Source organism: Dromiciops gliroides, chromosome 1 (assembly GCF_019393635.1).
Source record: "Dromiciops gliroides isolate mDroGli1 chromosome 1, mDroGli1.pri, whole genome shotgun sequence".
Taxonomy (NCBI): domain Eukaryota; kingdom Metazoa; phylum Chordata; class Mammalia; order Microbiotheria; family Microbiotheriidae; genus Dromiciops; species Dromiciops gliroides.
Window position 1 is genome coordinate 536,245,858 of NC_057861.1, and position 20,025 is coordinate 536,265,882.

The 20,025-nt window shown below is 41.1% G+C and overlaps 2 protein-coding genes across 4 annotated transcripts in view; one reads left to right on the forward strand and one right to left on the reverse strand.

Moving 5' to 3' along the window:
• C1H7orf50 (chromosome 1 C7orf50 homolog) overlaps positions 1–20,025 on the forward strand; it is a 356,496-nt gene that overhangs the window by 168,151 nt on the left and 168,320 nt on the right. The window lies entirely within an intron of this gene.
• Positions 1–20,025, reverse strand: part of GPR146 (G protein-coupled receptor 146) — a 92,412-nt gene that overhangs the window by 8,143 nt on the left and 64,244 nt on the right. Inside the window, exon 1 of one of the 2 annotated variants that reach the window (XM_043964141.1) lies at positions 17,575–17,715. The exons of the other annotated variant lie outside the window; for it this stretch is intronic. The gene's annotated coding sequence lies outside the window, so the exon portion shown is untranslated. Of the gene's footprint in view, positions 1–17,574; positions 17,716–20,025 lie in introns of those variants that run through there. 2 annotated transcript variants of the gene reach the window in all.

Sequence of the window (20,025 nt, forward strand, 5' to 3'; positions counted from 1 at the left end):
GGAGCTGCTTAGATTGTTAATATATGGCTCCCAGGGAAGTAGAGCAGAAGGAATTACAACAAGAACAGAATTGTTCTATCTTATTCCAAGAACAACTTAATTGGGGGGAAATTATCACGTGAAATAAAATCTGGTCACGTTTTCCTTTCCTTGTGCATGTGATGCCATGGCTACTGGCTCTCTTCATTCCAACATCATTTTAAGGGCACATAATGCATTGGTTCTAATTATTCTGGAAACTGAAACAGCGTTTCCATACCAGAATTTGAATTTGGGTGATTAGCTTGTTGTTATTTTATTATTCAGTTGCCTACCATGGCTTGAAGGACAGGGGGGTAGATTTCACAACCATTAAAAACCTGTACCAGTTCTGTACCATTGAATAATTACAGTATACTAGCATTTGTCTTTTACTCAATTTAAATTAAGCAAAGGTGGCATGAAAATAATGTTGGACCTGTGAAGTCAGAAGCAAATTAAAGCCAAATACTGCCTTTGACACTTTCTAGTTGCTTGGCCATAAGCAATTCACTTAACCCTGGAGGCTCAGTTGAGGAATAAAAATAACTGTATTATGTACATCACAGCATTGTCGTGAGGATATACTGAGATAATGTATGTAAAAAGCATCGCAAACCTCCAAGCCATGTATGAATGTCAGCTTTATATAGAAATATTTTACTACTTTTGTAAGCTGAAAATGTCTTTATTTTTCTTGTTTATCAGAATCTGGAATGCTGCCAGGCATGTATATGGCATTTAAAAAATAAAGCTCTAATGAATGCAATTATAAAATATTGTGTATTTGCATTAGTATCTTTTCCCCCTACTAGACTGACACTTCTGTGAGGTGTATGGTAGGCACTTAAGTGTGTATTGTATTATTTTCATTTGGAATACTTCCAGGGCAGAAGGAGAAGTGCAGTTATTTGTAACCAACAAAATGGACTTTAATCTGTGGACTTTCCTGGAAGGCCCATAATCTTGTTAGTCAGTTCTGAGACTTTGGAAGAAAAGAGGTGCTCATCATGCCTTTATGTCTTCATTGTGTGCATGTGGGCCTTTGGTTTTAAAGCCTTGAGTCATTGGTGGTTTTCTGTAGAGTAACCAAGTGATTGTTAAGAAGAAATATGTCCCTGTGTCAGAGGACATAATGTGTAAATAAAGGAGAAAGGGAAGAATGGGAGCGGAAAAAAAGCCACACTGGCCAGAAGAACATGAGAGGAGCTCACTTCCACGCTCTGCCCTTTTCAAAGCTTCAGTGTTTGGTTCAGAGGAATCCATAGGTTAGTTGAAAATCAAGGAGCTGGGGTCTTAAATGTAAAGTCCGATTTTTTTTTCTTTTTCTCTCTAACATACATTCCTTAAGGAACACTAGTATAGTAATTTCAGTTTAATTAATTAATATGCTCTATGAAGCACAACCAGAAGAATGATGGACAGTAATATTGTAAATGAGGACAACACTAAAAGACAACAAAATTCAGATTACATGCTATGACCAACGGTCATTCAAATAACTTGATAGTGGAACACAGTGCTTTTCTGTCATGAAGAGGTATTAGACTATGTGTATATATGTGTGTGTATACACACACCATACAGAATATATATGCATATATTTTATATATACACACCTGTATGCATGTATATGTGTTTCTGTACACACACATATATAGGCATGATCATGGTAGTGAATAATGCTTAACTTTTATGAGAGAGGGATTGAATGGGTAAGGAAAAGTGTTAATGGGAAGTTATTATTGTATCAAAACAAAATACCAATTAAACTCTTTTGGGGGGGAGGGGAAGCACATTTATACATGCATTTTACTTTAAATAAATATTTAAGAAAAAGATGCTCAATGTTCCCAAACAAGCTAATATTTCACAGCACCTAGGTGAAAGCAAGATCAACCTGATAGCTAGAGTGTTGTCAAAACTGAAAAAAAAAAGCCAAAATAATCACATTCGAATAAAGCATTAAGTGGTCTGCCAAAAGAACATGCCCATCCCACACTCAAGCTTAAGCCCAAGGAAGGAACCCCACCAGGACAGTCTATGAGTCTCTGTCACATGGGACACTGAATGAACAGCTGTATCCACTCTCCCTGAGCCCTGTGTACTGAGATGGCACCTGGTGTCAGAGTAATGCTACAGTCCAAGTGTAACATCTTAGGAAATGTTTTCTCCTACCTTAATCAGAGGCGGGAATCGCGAATTAAACTTCCTACTGTGAGTAGATGAGTCACGTTCATTATAATGCAGATCATAGTTAGAATATTACTGGCTTTAGTCATGGAGAAAATCCTGCCTTTTCCAAGAGGTTAGATCTAATCTCCAGAATATGTTCCCCAACCCTGTTATTTTGACATCAGTGATAGGGCCAACATCTGGTTTGACCAGGCAGGATGCCTGTCCCTGAACCAGTGAAACAGGAGGCAGATGCTATCATTATTTGATAGAAGATTAACACAGGTGACCTGGCAATCCATTGACAGTATGTTTTTATGAAATGATCACCTGAACTTAGTGGGTTAAAGTCAAGCAAATGGAGAACAGAGTGAGATATTTAAGAGTAAGCATTTGGATTCCAAAGTTCCCATTCCTATGCATTTTCACTTGTCTCGCTCACTTTTGTCAGCAAAAAAAGGATAAATTACTTGTGTTGGTAGAGTCTCCAAATTCAGTTCCACATGTGATATTTATCTCGTTCCTTTAGGTGTAAGAAACTGCTAGGTTTGGGAGTACAGAGGCACAGCCTCTGGAAGCTTATGTTTTGTTGAGGATGCGGCCCGTGCACAGATAAGAAAGTACATGATGACTTTTGGACAGAGAAAGCAGTAACCCTTGGGTGGAGCAGGAGAGGCTTCATGTAGGAGAGAACACCTGAGCTGAGCTCAAGAAAGTTTGCTCTTCTCTCTTAATGCTAGGCCAGGAGCCAGAGAGGAGAAAGAGGCTTTGGTTCAAGGGGCCCTTCACAGAGGAAGAGGCTGAAACCCATCGCTTCCCACTTGCTTCACTAAGTGAGGCGGATGCTATCCTTTCAGACACAAATAGCTGGAAACTCCAGAGAATCTCTCTTCTCATCAGGGGCAAAAGAATAGGCTTTCCTAATATGAAAATGATAACTGGCATTTATATAGTGCTTTAATACAGGTCTGTGAAGCAGATACAAACTCACTTGATACTCAAAACAATCCTGAGGTAGGTGCTGGTGTTAACCCCATTTTACAGATAAATAATCTGAGACAGAGAAGTTAAGGGACTTGCCCAGGGTCTCACAACTAGTGTCTAAGTCAGGATTTAAATCCAAGTCTTCCTGACCTCAAGACAAATACTCTAACCACTATATTACATTGCTGCCTCTAGCATGGAGCCTTTGTCATAACAGGAGACATTCCCGGCAGGGGAAAAGTACAATGTCTGGCAACTGGCTCCAAAGACCAGGAAGTGGCACTATTGAATCTGCCCTTACTGTAACGTCCTGTCCAGTTCCTTCATTCTCTTCTTGGCCTTTTTTTTTTTTTTTTTGGTGCCAGACCTTCCTGATAACCCTTTCCTTATCCCTACAAGTCATTTCGGGGACCAGAAGAGGCCCAAGTGTTCCTGGGAGGGATGGGAAGAGCAGCCAAATTAGAGGAGAGTAGCTCAGAAGAACATCCTGTCAGATGCATGTAGGCCTGTGTGTACTCATGTTCAAACCTTGTTTGTTTCCCTGCCACCCTGGCCTGAGTTATAGCTTGGAGTCAATCTCACTAGGTTGTTTTTCTCCTTAAGGACAGTGGATGATACAGTGGGGTGCATTTAGAATAGAGCCACATATCTAACATGTTAACATGCAATAAAATGTTCCTTTGATTCTAATTTGAAAGGTACCCATGTTCCCCCAGAAATTCAATGTCAGGTGCAACGGGGTAATGTCAGTTATCACACACCCCCAACTCCTAATGAAGTGGATAAGTCTTTCTGCTTCCCTGCTTCCCAGATTTGGTGGGGAATGACTACTTGGGGAGTTGGGTGATCTGGGTTTGAATTCCAGCTCTGGGAATCACTGCCTGTGTAATGACTTTGAACAAATAATTTAGCATCTCTGAGCCTCAGTTTCCTCATCTGTAAATTAAGAGTGTTGGGATAGATGACCTCTAAGGTCCCTTCCAGTTCTAAACCCTTGATCCAATCATAAGGGAAGGTCCTCCAGGATTACTGAAATTTGAGAGGGCCAGTTGGGATGCGGCAAATATATAAAGGATGGAAATGAAACCAGAAACTGAGACGTGGAAATCTGGCATGAAGTGCTGTTGTTGTAGTTAGTAATTGCGGTAGTCATATTTACCAAGGCCTAATAACATTCCAGGAGCCATATAGGCCACAGAACTATGTGTGATATTTGACTAGGGAAATAAGACAAAATGTAAGTTGACTCTGTCTCTTGGAGTCTGAGGCACTGGAAATTTTTTTTAGGAGAAAGTTCTTCTAGCTATCTGGGGCTTTATGGGAGAATATACAGAAATAAGTAGGACAGAAAATAAACAAAGAGGAGAGAACCTGTGAAAGATATATGGAAAAAAAAAATAAGTGTAACAGATTATCTTGGTAAAGAAATTGATCTTTTAGGGGGTAGCTAGGTGGCGCAGTGGATAAAGCACCGGCCCTGGATTCAGGAGGACTTGAGTTCAAATCCAGCTTCAGACACTTGACACTCACTAGCTGTGTGACCCTGGGCAAATCACTTAACCCCCATTGCCCCACAAAAACAAAAAAACAAAAACGAAAAACCCACACATAAAAAAAAGAAATTGATCTTTTAAAAAGATTAATAAAATGCTGCTCCCATTAGGCAAGTCACTTAACCTCTCTTCATCAGTTTCCTCACCTGTAAAATGGGGTTAATGATAGCACCTACCTCCTAGGATTGTTGCAAGGATCAAATTAGAGTTCGTGCATATTGTTCCTCTCTCTTTTCTTTGTCTACACACACACACACAGATATCTAAATCTCTTTACAAGCCTTAAAGTACTATATAAATGTAAGCTGTTATTAATATTATTATAATACTAACAACGGTAGTAATGGCCAGGGAGGTGATATTATATAGTGGTAATAGCACTAGCAGATGCGAGCATCTGGTCCCATTTCTGGCATTTGCTACCTTTGTGACCTGGGCTAAGCCACCTCACCTTTCCAGGCCTGTTTCTTCCTCTGAAAAATAAGGAAATTAGACATGTGAGATGAGAGGCAGAATGACAGTGGTGGAGACAGAGCCAGCCTCAAAGCCAGGAAGCCCAGGTTCAAGGCCTCCATCTGATAATCTATTAAACATATCACTGAGCAAGACCCTTCACTTCTCAGTGGTCTGGGACCTGGATCTAGAACATGGGCAACTCTCCAAGACTACTGTATATAAGAGACAGATCTGCACCTGTGCAGGGAGTGTCCTCACCTGAGAGTCCACTGAATGTGTGTGTGTGTGTGTGTGTGTGTGTGTGTGTGTGTGTGTGTACGCGTGCACGTGTGTATGTGTGAGTCTCACTAAGAATTCTTTTGGTTTTAATCCTGTGATCTTTAACCTGTCCCTACAGAGTTGCTTTAGGGCAACCTCTCAGTAAATTTCGAAGCATGTTATAAATGTGAGTTATCTTTTTCAAGTTAATTTTGAAAATGCCCTCAAATTGGGTTTGAGATATATAGAGATAAACACACAGATACTAGTTTTGCAGAGTACACACACACATACAAACACATCCATCCATCCATCCATTCATGCATGCATCCATCCATCCGTCCGTCTGTCCATCCGTCCATCCATCCATCCGTTCATCCGTCCGTCCGTCCATCCATCCATCCGTCCGTCCGTCCATCCCATCTATCCATCCATCCGTCCGTCCGTCCATCCCATCCATCCATCCATCCATCCATTCACCCATGATATACAGTCAGCTGTACTCTCTCCACCTTGGCTTTCAGCACATAACTTTCCTCCCTTCCCTGCTATTTAAGCAGCTGCTAATGGTCTATTGGTCGCTCCCCTTAGCAGCTGCTTAAGCAGCAGGCTAGAGGAAGCTTTGACTATGAGGGCAGCCTGGGGATGAGGTTTAACCTGTGTGAGGGTATAGGTCAAAATTTGGATTTTTAAAGGAACCAGTTTAGTCTCTACAGCTGATGCTGTGTGTGGGGAGGGGAGGGGGTTTTTTTGGGGGGAACAAAAGCAAAGTTTTGCTAAGCCTTTAATGGCGAACCAGTGGCAAGAAGAGGGGCCAGCAACCCCCAACAAGTTATTGAGTTATTTCAGTTGTGTCCAACTCTTTGTGACCCCATTTGGGGTTTTCTTGGCAGAGATCCTGGAGTGGTTTGCTGTTTTCTCTCTAGCTTGTTTTACAGATGAGGAAACTGAGGCAAGCAGGGTAAAGTGACTTGTCAGGGTCACAGAGGTAGCAAGTATCTGAGGCTGGATCTAGATTCAGGAAAATTTGTGACTCTAGGCCCAGCACTCTATCCATTGTGCCACCTAGTTGCCCCCCAAAGCTGAGTTGCTTGGAAGGACAGATGTGAAGCATCTTAGGACAAGGCCCATATCTTAAAGTAGCAAGTCCTATCAGGGATCAAACCGTATGGAGCACTGGCATTCTAATCTGGGCTTTGCCACTGACTTGGAGGGTGACCTTAGGCAAAGCGTTCAACCTCTTTCTGCCTCCCTGTAAAATGAGTGTAATAATAAGCCAGCTGCCTCCCCAAGGGTGGGGTGAGACCTAATTATTGTGTTGGGTACTTTAAGCTCTTTGGATGAGAGGATACCAGGAAGTGGAAGGTGTTATTATTTTTCATTTGTTTACCTTATTGAATGCTCATTGTGAGGTCTCCTGGTTTGACTGGCCATTTGTGAAACCCCTTTCTACCTCTAAAGAAAATTCAGTGCTTTTCCAGTCAGCTTCTTCTATGAAGCTTTTGACAATTTGTTACCAAATCCACAGTCCCGACTCAAATCCCACCTTCTACACTTAGTTCCAGGATACTCCCTCATTTAATTATTCCCTGCACATCCTCCATATAACTTGCTTTGTATATGTTTGTTTGCACGTTGTCTCCCCCCCCCCCCCCGTTAGATTGTAAGCTCTTTTTTTTTTTTTTTTTTTTTGGTGAGGCAATGGGGGTTAAGTGACTTGCCCAAGGTCACACAGCTAGTGTCAAGTGTCTGAGGCCAGATTTGAACTCAGGTCCTCCTGACTCCAGGGCTGGTGCTCTATCCACTGCGCCACCTAGTTGCCCCTAGATTGTAAGTTCTTTAAGGGCAAGGACTGTCTTTGGCCTCTATAGACAACACAGTACCTGTCACATGGTAGGCAAATATTGATTGAATTCAATCAGCTCTTGGGCCATAGAGCCAAGAGATGGGGATGGACCTATGATTTCATTGGAATAAGAGAACCCCTGATGAGGAAACTCCTGTTAATTAAGGAGGTCAGCACCCATCTCTACAACTTAAAGTCTTACTTACCTCTAGCACTCAGAGGTTAAGTGACTTTTCCCCAAGGCTAGTACAAATCAGAAGCAGGACTTGAATGCAGGTCTTTCTTTGAGGTTGTTACAGTAGCTATCCAGTACACTGTCATAAAAAGTGCTTAGCACATCCTTTTCCTTTTCTTTATCCCTAAAATGACTTTTCTGAAAAATGCCTTTATACATCTGCTACTGGGTAGGTGTTAGCTTTAAAATTTGGTTAAAGCCTCTGGGCTTCCTTCTTGATAAATATGGAACCTCCCTGGCCATAACACTTAGAAGTAAGTTTATTTGTTCAAATCGTTTTGCTTTTTCCACGTTGCGAACCAGTGGTCAAGAATACTTTCCAATTGTGCCAGTTAGATGATGGCAGCTGGTGAGGGCTTCCTCACTAGGCCAGGAACAGCTCTTCCCGGAATGATTAAGTTTGCTTTTGTATCTTGGAAAAGGTGAGAGAAGTACCAGTTTTACATAAAATGAGTTGCCCTGCTCCACTCTTCTGAATAATGCTTTTAGCTTCCTTGCCCTCTCCTGCTTCCTTTATGATCATTTTTCTGTGTTCTCGGGTTTATAGAGCAGTAAAGTCCCATTTCTCAGGATTATGGACTAACATTGAGACCATCAAAGGTGAGAGAGATCAGGGTGCTTAGGTCACAGTTTGATTTGCGGCACCCCAATTTTTAAGACAATTAAGTCTTAGGCCACAGTCTTCATCCTTGAGAAAGATTCAGGCCTGCCAGAAACAATAGCTCTTGAGAAAAAAACAAGAACAACACTTTACTTCTGGTATTGACCACAGCTTAGGTTGTTAGGGCAGAAATCCCTCTGACCTTGGGCATCAGTCTTAAAAGGCAAAGATCCCTGCCAGCTGCAATGTTGGTTTTCCTGGAAGCCATCATCCAGCCCTACGCAATTTCCTATCAATAAAGCAAGCAAGAACTGACCCAGTGACTCAGCAGCTATACATTTCACTGGCCTGAAGCAGAATCTCCCATGGTGAAGTAGGCTCCGAATTGGAGGGCTAGTTGGTAACCATGCTCTAGGAATGACCAGCAGCAGAATAAAGGTTTCCAGGCAAACCAGCAACACAAACAGAACCATGTCTTTGCTCACTGATCTGAGGGAGCCCTGCTGTGGTGTGGTTGGGTCAGGGAGTGGGAAAGCAGACAGTTAACAGTGGCAGGTGAAAAGATGATGTCATTAATGAAGTCGCCCTTTCCCCCACGATGACCAGCAAGGGCCTGTGGTATAGATGAGAGTTTCTACCGCCTGCTCAGTGTAGTGGGATATTGGCTGTCACTGTCCCCGTCAGTTTTTCTGTGCTGGAAAGCAGTTTTTTAAAAGCCAGCTTTCTAATAGTAGAAAAGAAGAATATCATCTATCAGCTTAAAGGTTATAACAGAAGGCATGTACTATACAACAACCCAGTGTACAGAAAGGATGTCGGCTTGATCTCTGCTCCCCTTCCTATTTTTATGTGTCAAGGCATTTTTGAGCAAGGCTTTACTCCCGTGGTGTTGTTTGTAGTTGAAAGTACAGGCCATGTGGTTTTTCTGTAGAATTTAGTCCCAAATAGAGTTTACATAGAGCCCCTTAAGCCACCCAAATCAGATAACATGTTAAAAGGCTAGGTATTAATTTTCAAAAAAATTTTTAAAACCTTTTGATTATCATATGGTAGAGGGTGGTTTGGTTCATTGAACTTTTATGATCATCTGAAACAAATGAGAAAACGCATGAAGGAGCGAGGTGGGGTGATGAAGCAGCAAGTTAAAGGCAAAGGATAAACATTCAGTTTAATTTGGTGGTGGAGGGGGAATGGGCAAGAGAGTGAACAGCAGTGTAGCAAGCAAGGAGAAAGTGAATGTTAACTACCAAAGTTCAAATTTTCTTAGTAACATTACTCCCCTCTTATGATACTTATAGAGCTTTCAACAGCTTTCCTTCTCAGAATCTTTGTGTTATGGGCTAGCGTTTCAGTAGAGAAAGTGAAGGTTTATTTCTTTATACTTTTCTAGTATAAAGTTAGAATATGTGTTCATTTCTTTATAAATATTTTTGTACATGTGGGTCCTTTTCCCTTTTTTATGATCTCTTTGGGAAACAGACCAAGTAGTGGTATTGCTGAGTCAAAAGGGTATATACACAGTTTCATAGCCCTTTTGGCATAATTCCAAATTGCTATCCAGAATGGTTGGAGCAGTTCATAGCTCCACCAACAATGCATTAGTGTTCCATCTTTCCCACATCTTCTCCAACATTTATCATTTTCCTTTTTCATCATATTAGCCAATCTGATAGGGATGAGGTGGTATCTCAGAGTTGTTTTTAATTTGCATTTCTCTAATCAATAGTGATTTAGAACATTTTTTCACATGACTATAGATAACTTTAATTGTGTTCATTTCTTTAGCATATTCATTGCTTTTGAAGGAAAGTGAAATTGTGAGAAAAAACTAGTATCTTGGGACCCCATTTATCTTGTGAGTCTATGAGAACAATCCTCAGAAACCCTGGGGACATTTCAGGACTGCAGATAACATCTGAATTTCAGCTCCAGATTAATAGAATTCCCTCCCCATGATGTATCTTCTTTACCAGTGAAATCTCCAACTTCTGGCACTAAGCAGTCTTAAACTGTATTCATTGGTTCAAATATTCTATTTTATTCACCTTGAGTAAGGAAAGAACCATTGATGTAGGTGTATGCACGTTTGGACATGCATGGTATGGTGAGTAAAATTCAGGAAAATTCATCTGGTAAAGAACTTGCCTGAGAATAATGACTATAGACCACTAAATAAACTATGGTTTTGATCCAAGGATCAAAAAGGGAATAATGAGGGTTGAAGGAGAGATCCATTAAAAAAAAAGTACAGAAAAATTTGAGGATGGAGAGATCAGCTTGTGGAATAAGAGAAGTTTTTTTGTAGGAGGTGGCTTTTCAGCATGACCTTGAAGGAAGAGAAGGATTTCAATAGTCAGAAATGGGGAAAGAGAGCTTTCCAGGCATAGGACATTGATGTTGGCAAACGTGCAGAAGAAACTGAGGACCAGTCCTGCTTGGCAACAATATGTTGTGCTTGATAGAGGGAATAAAGTGTTTCTAAAAGAAGTCTGGAAAGGTGGATTGGTGACAGACTGTGGAAAACCTTAAATACCAAGCTCAGGAGTTTTATGTTATCCTGTATAGGCAATATGGAACCCGTAAAGCCTTTGAGGAGGGCATTGATATGGTTAGACCTGTGCACTAGGAAAATGACTTTAGTAGTTACATGAAGGTTGGATTGGAGAGGGAAAAGACTGAAGACAGACCAATTAGAAAACTACTCTAATAGTCCATATGAGAGGTAGTAAGAGCCTGTATTAGAGTGGTGAGAGACTAGACCAACAGGAGTTTGCCAATGTAGAATTGAAAGGAAATAATAAGAATAGCATCCAGCATTTATAGTGCTTGCTGGGTACCATGCTTTACAAATATGATCTCATTTGATCCTCCCGACAACTCTAGCAGATAGGTGCTATTATTATCCCCCCTTTACAGTTGAGCATGATGAAGCAAACATAGCTTGTTGTCGTTTGTCCTTCGTTTTTCAAGAGGGCCGATGACATAATTAATGGATGATGGCTTAATTTGCAAGTGTGTTGGATTTAAGTGAGGCAGAGTTGCACAAAGTTGTCCGCCTCACTTTCTCTTCCTGAGTAATCAGTCTAGCAGCAGGACAAAAGTCAAGACAACCGGTGATGACTTGAGTTACAGTGAATGACCTTCGTGTCTTTTTTTGTCTGACCAAGCTCTTGGAATCCATTGGAACAAATTGTTCTCATCCACCCATTACCTCCAGGGAAAGTCTTCATATATGCTTGGTATGGACATCCCCCTTATTCACCAACAGGTTTGAGAGCTGTTGGATACTTTCAACCTGGTTTAGCCAGTGTGCTGAGATAGTTTCCTGGGGAGTGGCTGCTGCACATGCTACGACTTCTTAGAGCCACAGAAAAGATTTGGGTGAAGGTAGGCATCAAAACTAGATGAGCAGGGGGCAGCTAGGTGGTGCAGTGGATAGAGCACTGGCCCTGGAGTCAGGAGGACCTGAGTTCAAATCCGGCCTCAGACACTTAACACTTGCTAGCTGTGTGACCCTGGGCAAATCACTTAACCCCAATTGCCTCACTTAAAAAAAAAAACAACTAGATGAGCAGCCCTCAAAACGGCTTAGCAAGCCTTCGCACCACAGGTGCTAGTCCTCCCTGAACACCCAACACCCCTTACACTGCATAAATTAAGTAATTTGTCCAGAGTCATACAACTCATAAGTGTCTGAGGCTGAATTTGAACTTGGGTTTTCCTGACTCCAGGGCCAGCCTTTTATCTACTGTACCACCTTGCTGCCTACAATTTTTTTTTTTTTGGATGTGGGAGATAAAGGAGATGGAAAAGCCAAAGGTGGCTAATGTTTTGAGCATCAAGACTCAAATGATGAGAGCCATAAGGGAGAGCCTTTTTAGAGAATACACAGAAGGTTGGAGGACAAAGATCTGAACGTGTCCTCACATACCCCCATAGAGGTTGGAGGAGGAATCAGACAGTGAAGGAAGAAGGAGAAAGAGCCACAGTCAGAAGGAGAACCAGGAGGGACCTGAGTCTTGGAAGCTGTGAAAGGAGAAAAGACCAAGGAGGGTATGGTGATCAATGTTAGATGCCGGCGAGAGGTCAGGAAGGACTGAGAAAAATGCTGGCGGTTTGGCTGAAATGAAAAGGCTATTGGTAACTCTTTAAGAGTAATTTCCTTAGCTGGTAAAGTGGGAATTGGATTGAACGAGTTGAGTATTAAGGATCTTGAGGCAGTTGAGTGTATTCGTTCTCTATAAGAGAAGAGTGGGGCAAAGAGTTTGAGGAGGAAGCAAGGCAGGAGAGAGGGGTTTTTGTTTGTTCTCAAGGCTGCTGAGACCTCATCATGTTTGTAAGCAGAGGGGAAGGCAAAGAGATGGAGAGATTGAACAGAGGGAATGATGGAATGCGGTCACAGAGCAAATGGGATCAGGGGCCGACTTGAAAGGTTTAGCTTTGGCGAGGAAGAGAACTGACTACCTCCTTCTCTGGATGATCGTAGGAGCATAGATTCAGGGTTGAAAGGGACCTTTGAAGACATCTAGTCCAACTTTCTTATTGGAAAGACGAGAAACTGCGATTCAAAGATATTAAGCCATTTGCCCAAGGTCGCACAGATGACAAGCGGCCAGACCAAGATGTGAACCCAGGTGCTCAGACTCCTTGAAGGCCCATCCTACATTTAAAGGTAGTTGTCGTCAATTATGGAGTAGGGTAGATGAAGGAACTTACGGGGATGGCTTCAGTCTTCTCAGTTTAGTGAGAGGAAAGGTCATCTGTTAGAGGAGAGTTCAGATAGACTGGAATCTGTCTTAGGAGGCATGATACAGAATCAGTCAGAGATGATTCAGAGAATGGGAGAGACCCCAGGTAAGGTCCATTGATGGATTGTAAAACTGCCATTAATGGCATCCTAAAATATTAAAATTCTAAAATTTTTTAAAAATTAAAATGAGTGTGTAGGACTGTGGATACACACACAGTAAACAGAAATTAAAAATCAATAATATGATTAAAAGGAAATCATTATATTGACCCATAAGTCAATAGTCACTGATGTTCTCTTTAACTCTTCTTTTGGGATAATAATAAAGTCTGAGTTTTTTTTTAATGCAAAAAAATTCAATAATATGATTTTTTTAGCTAAGAAAATTATACTGCTTTGTACTTCCTTGCTACAAGGGCAACTAAATCAATTTAACTGAAGCCTTAAGGGTTTTTTTTAGTAAATGATCCTGTGCCACAGGCAAATCTCAGTGGACATTTAAAAAGTAGAACACATAAATTATTATGAAGCATGTTTCATGTATACATATATAAATGTAAACATACGTATGTAAAAGCTAGCTTTTATATAGCTTAGGGTCACATAGCTGTCTAGTTAGTGTCTGAAGTTAGTGTCTGAATTTGAACTCAAGTCTTCCTGATTCCAAGTCCAGCAATCTACCCAGGACAGCACCTAGTTGCCTCCCTAGATGTTAGATGTAGAAGGAGAGTGGATGAAATCATCTAATTCAGGGAGGGACAAACAACAGACGGAGAGTGAAAGTCAGTCCTCTGTGTGTTTTTACCTTCTATCAAAGAATGGTTTTAAATGTAAAAAACATATTGACCCCAGAATTTGAATGGTTTTTTTCCTTCCATTGTGATTAGTTGCAGTAATTTGGTTGGCCACAGATAACATCTTATGGTTTGATCAATCTTAGGATCACTTAAGCTTTCCACACTTAGTAAGGGGGAAAGATGAAGTTGTGATTCATAGTATTTTGCAGATACTAGATGGTTAATAATTATGTTTGGTCTGAATTGAACGGAGGATGGACTCTGATTATGTCTTCCTTTGTATACCCAGTTTGTAGCACACTGCAGATGCTGAATAAATGCTTGTTGATTGACTCACTCAGTCACCAAGCATTTATTTAGGGCGCTCGATGTGCCTGGTACTGTGTTAGGCAAGAAGAGGAGTTATTAAAAATATAAGACTTTGCAAATTAAGTTTTTCAGATCTTTTTATGGAATTAGTATAACCTAGTAGACTCCAGCTCCAAAATAATTGCAAACAAGTGTCTTGGCATAAGCAAGAATACTTTTTAAAATTATCATTAAATGTTTGTTTACTTTTATAATAATGGGTGGAGGCTTTAGCCTCAATTAACACACATCACTAAGACAGATTCTTTGCAAAGGCTGATTCCTAATATAGAATGCTTACTTGTGCTGATTTCCATCTCCTATCCAGTGCCTTCAGTGTAATGATACTCATTAAATATCTAAGTTGTTTTGGTTTAATGGCATTCTGCTTTTTCCATTTCTAAACTCTGGAATAATGAGACTGAAACTCTACTCACGTGGTTCATAGGCTCATAGATTGAGAACTGGAAGAGGCCTTTGAGCTTATCATATCTATTCTCCTTATTTTATAGATGAAGAAACTGAGGCTTAGAGAGATGAAGCGTGTGCTAGTTGTGGCAGAGTCACAGTCTAAGTTTTAGTCTCTTGCTGTTTCTGCTGAACCACACTGCCCCCTTGCTTGTACTCCTCCATGGAAATAAATAAAAATAACCCTTGAGTAACTAAAGTTTGTGGAATTCTCTTGGCCAATTAGTCATCTGGTTGCTTTAGACCAGTTGAACAAAGGGCACTCCTTTACAGTTAAGGACATTGTTTACTGAATACTTATTTTTCCCTTAGTTCTTTGTTCTTTGACTTATAAGGTCTCCTCTTAGGAGTTTTGAGGTCTTAGTTCAGCTCAGACTGACTTCCTAGGAAATTCACAGGGTCCTGCTGAGAATAGACAGAAGCCTTAGTGACAGCTGTTGTGGCATCATGAGTCTGCCATCTTTGGCTGATTACGAGGATGGTGTAATCTCAAAGACATAAGGTATTACTGAGTTGGTGGTTCTTTGGGAAGGGGGAGCTAGCAAGGTTATTTTTGCTTTTCACATGTGGCCTAATAGAAACAGTTGTTTCCCTAGGTTTCACTAGGTTAATTTAAAAAATGGAAAACACTTGGACACTCTCACTTTGGAATGTGTGGGTGGGAAGGGAGTAATGGGGTGCGTATACAAAGTGAATGCACATGACACTTTGACTTATTTCACTATGTTCCCTTCTCTGTTATTGAAGTTTTGTTTTTGTTTTTACATGTGGACTCCTCAACACAGGCTGATTCACTCCTCCGGGACTGAACTTTGCCTCGATCAGACCCAGATTTTGGCAATTCAGATTAAAGAAACATGAATTATCCTACCAGTTACAATTCTACCTTTTCCTCTCCTGGGCTGCTTTCTTATTTGACTTGTTCCCAAAGTGAAGTCACATAATCCTATGCTTGTGATCCAGCTTTCACAAATGCACTCTAATGACTTTGTCGGGGGATCAGATAGGACAAGGAAATGGGCCGAGGGAAAGCCCTGGCTTAAATATCAAGGAATTCTGGGAGTCAGCAAACAAGGAAGAATCATATTAAATAGTGGTTTAAATTTTGTTTTGTTTTGTTTTGTTCTGATATGCAGAGTGGACCAGATTCTTTCAGTGGGTTAATTACTCCCTTGAGGTAAGTCAGGCATTTGGGGAAGCTACATTAACTCTCTTAGGCCACAAGGGTACTGTTTAGTGGTCTGACAGTGTAATTAAATGACCGTTTAGTCAATTACTGCTTGAGTGTACCACATGGTACTCGTGTGGCCTGAGTGAGTAAATGCAGCTTCCAGAAGTGCTTAGCTTTTCGCCTTGGGAATAGTTTTACACACGTGGATATAGACACACTAGAAACTAGCACAGCTGTATTCCCCCTGTCAGTTATATAGACATATTGCTGCTCACATAGTACATGTATATGGCCTATGTATAATGCAAGTACCTTACACATGAATTATGAAACAGGCTTAATCAATTTTTCCATCCTAGCCTAAAAACATATATGCCTACTGTCATAAATAACTGATGTAATTTACCATCTTCTCCCATTAGCCTTTAGAAGTACTTAGGACCCAACATTCACTGTTAAATTTAACTTTGACATTCTTCCTAAGAACTTTTCTCTACCACACCATGAAACTTTCTGTGCTAAAAGACAAATGCAAAATTTTTGTTCCCCCAAAAAATGTCCATTTGGACCTCCGAGCTACTGTTTTCGGATCTCGGAGCTATTGCCAGGATGGGATGCCTACTTTGTCATGGGCACTGCAGAAGGGGAATTTACTTCTCCCCTGCAAGAAGGCCAGAGACCACCATCCTTGCGCCTTGCAGGACTGGCAGATCATTCCCCTATGGGGATTGAAGGTGGGCCTTTGGAAAGGATGAAAGAACAGAGTTATGGGCTGGTAGAAGAGAGAGGTGATAGGCTGCCCCCTTTCTCAGCACAGCTACACCCACCGAAAACTGTCTTGGGTCCACCTACCTTCACCCTCACCCCACCTCCCAGATTAATTTGTCCCAGCTTCAAGAATTCCTAGCTGTGGCTCTAGCTAAAATCAGGAATTGTGGCAGTCCTAAAAAAAGTGGGCTCAGATCTGTGGCTGACATATACTGTAAGAACTGCTAAATGATTTGTTTCATTCCCCTGGCTTTGGTTTGGTTTGGTTTGGTGTTTTTTCACACGGGGTAGGAGAGCTTTTGATGTCTGTGTCTAACTGTTGTGTAGATTTTAGGACCTCTCACTTCAGATCAGTTTTAGTATCCTCTTATAAGTGCATCTCCATTAATGGTCTGCTGCAGGTTCAGAATGAACTGCCCTGTTGTTAATTTAATTACCACAAACAACTATTCAGTAACCCAGACTGGAATTAGTTCATGAAGAATGACCTATTTAAGATTTTCTCTAAAGGTAACAAACACTAAATTATAATACCTGTTGCAGGTATTTATACGTCTTTTAGATCCTACAGAGTCCCACCTTTCCTTGAAATAAATTAGCTTGTCTGTTTTGCTTCAGGAAGCTGATCAATTTGACATCATCCATCCAAAGATACATCCTAAGATTTCATGGTTTAAAAAAATAATAATGAAGGAATTGCGACACCAGCCACAAACTCCCCACAAGAATGGCTCAACCTGCCAGAAGAAGCCTTTCATGATAACCATGCTAATTCCTAAAGAAACAGTAGCTGTTAAGATGAACAACTGTGGCCCGAAGAGGAGAGAAGGTTAATAGCCTTCAGATCAAAGCTACCATACAACAATCTCCCTTCAGCAAACTTAATGACAGCCCATTATAACAAGACAGTATAGATCTCTGTGTGTATACACACATACATACACATGCAAACATACACACTCGTGTGTATATATGTGTGTGTTTTAAGGGTAAGGTTTGAAAGAATAGGTTATTTTCCCCATTCAACCCATTGGGTGTGAGACATTTACAGCTGAGTTTTACAGAGCAAGAGTATAAGCTGCAATCGCAATGTGGGTTGTTGTTGTTGGTTTTTTCCCTGGGGGAGGGAAAGGGGGAGACACTCACCCAATAAATGCCACCCTGGGGTTTTACTTGATAGCAGGCGCACGCATTTTGTCTTCCAGTCACCTCTCCATTTAAGTCCAACCAGGCTGCAATGTCTTTGCTTCTCCACAGAGGTTATCACAGCCTACCCAAAAGTATGCGGAGCCGGGTGCCCTAAGGTTTTTGAGCCAGGCTGAACTCTGTCTGTGTACACACGTGACTCCCCCTTTTCCCCTCCCTTACACTCATACCCTTAATCCTCTAAGCCTTAGCTGTCTGCTTTCATTGGCTGAGTGTATTACAAAAACAAGCCCTCAGTCGTGATATCTCTAAGTGATTAAGACAGGGGGAGAGTTTAAGGGGGCATTAATCTTGGGGCCTGATCATTGCCCTGAGGCTGCTTGCCGGTGTGGCCAGTTACGGACATTTTTGCTAGATCTGTATTTTTTTAAAGCTCCCGTTTGTTTCTCTGAGTTAAATGAATGGAGTTATTGTATTAAGAGGAGCTTGACAAGCCTGTAAAAGTTAAGACAAAATGACTACATATATGCAAACAGGATGGTAGCTGAAAATAAGGAAAATTAATTTACCATGGTCTTTATATTATGGTATGGAGCGGTTTACCACACAGGCGTCTGAAATGTCTCAAAAGACCATGGACATCACTTGAATGATAAAAATGTCTGCTTTTCAATCCTCTTCAGTCCTCGCCAACATTAGTAAGATTTTTCAAGTCGGCCACTTGGTTCTGCTGCTTCTCCCACCCCCAAGCTTAAAGAATTCTTATTTCAACGATTCACATCACATTTTAATTAGCCTTGGACTTAGATCTGGGTGATTGAATGGTGAATGCCTCTGTTTCCATATTACAGAGGTGGTTGTTTTTTTTTCCCAAGTGGAAATAACCCCCCCCCCAATCTGTGCCTTCCATATCCACCCCCTTTCTTCCCCCACATCATGGTTTGCCTGCTATTTTTGGAGCCATCCCTAGCTTTCTTTTGTTTAAAGATGGCCTTTGCAAGCTGATTCTGCAATGTGAAAACCGGTTTCTAATTGTGTTACTATTGTGATAATGAGATGTTTGAAAAAGGTTAAAAGAATGGGCTTCCCTCCTCCCCAGTACCTCTATACCACATTCTGGTTCAGTAGCTAAAAACACTTCTATGGCATGATGCAGAATTATAAAGAATGCAAGCTCATTTGGGAGTTGAATAATGTGATCAAAGATAACTAACTTCTTAGTGGCATATTTTACAAAGTATCTTTCTTGGCTTATTTAAAATGAATGCATGGGAGTAATCAAATATTGGGGGGGGGAATTAGAAGTGGAAAGAACATTGGATATGAAGTCAGAGGACCTGGGTTTGAAATCTGGTTTTGTCCCTTTTTGGCTGAGTGACCCTGCTGGGCCTCAGTTTCCTTAAAATGGGGAGAGAGAGGGATTTGGCCCTCTTAAAAGGTTCCTTTTGGTTTTAAATGTATGATAATATCATGATCCTAAAAGTATTATAAATATGCTAAATAAGTTTTAAAAACCCAACCCTCTTTGTTTCTTTTTTCAATCCTAGGACAGTTGTTTGCTTTTTAGCCATAGGATTTTATTTTTTTTGGTGGGGCAATGAGGGTTAAGTGACTTGCCCAGGGTCACACAGCTAGTAAGTATCAAGTGTTTGAGGCCATATTTGAACTCAGATACTTCTGAATCCAGGGCTGGTGCTTTATCCACTGTGCCACCTAGCTGCCCCCTAGCCATAGGATTTTAAGTTAAGAAGAGACCTTAGAAATCATAGGACCATCAATTTAGAATCAGGACCATCCACTTCAGTATCCTCCCTCCATTTGACAGTTAAGGGAACTGAGATCCAGAGATGCTAAGTGACATGCCTGCTTAGTAGCAAATCTGGGGTGAGAGTTTCTACCTGCTGGCTGTTGGGTCAGTGTTCTCACCTCTTCACCACCCAACCTTGTCTGCCCCTCCTTCCACAACATAGACAAGATGCCATGTAGGAGGCTTATAATATAGTTACTGCAATAGAATCCAACACCTCTTCTTAGGAGGATCATGTTCTCCTTAGGAGCAAGTTATATGCTATTGAAATTTCTAAAGCACCTTTAGTCAGTTGGCAAAAACATATTAAATGCCTACTCTGTGCTAGGCACTTTGCAAAGGGCTACATGAGCAAATTTAAAATACTTTTTACACATATCCCCTCTTAGCATGAAAGCTATGGCTACATTCCCTCCCCCTTCCCCCACATTTGTAGTCTCAGGACCCAGGTATGGGGCCTGACAGGTAGGTGCCTCATTAGCATTTGTTGTATGTTATTAATGTTAATTTGGGACTGAGACTAGAATCTGCCAAAAAGAGACTGTTCACCCTGATTTAAAAGTTTGCATATATAACTCTGGACACCTTTGAATTGGGAACTCCCTCATTTTTGCATCCATCCTGTTCCATGGGACTGGTGGTTG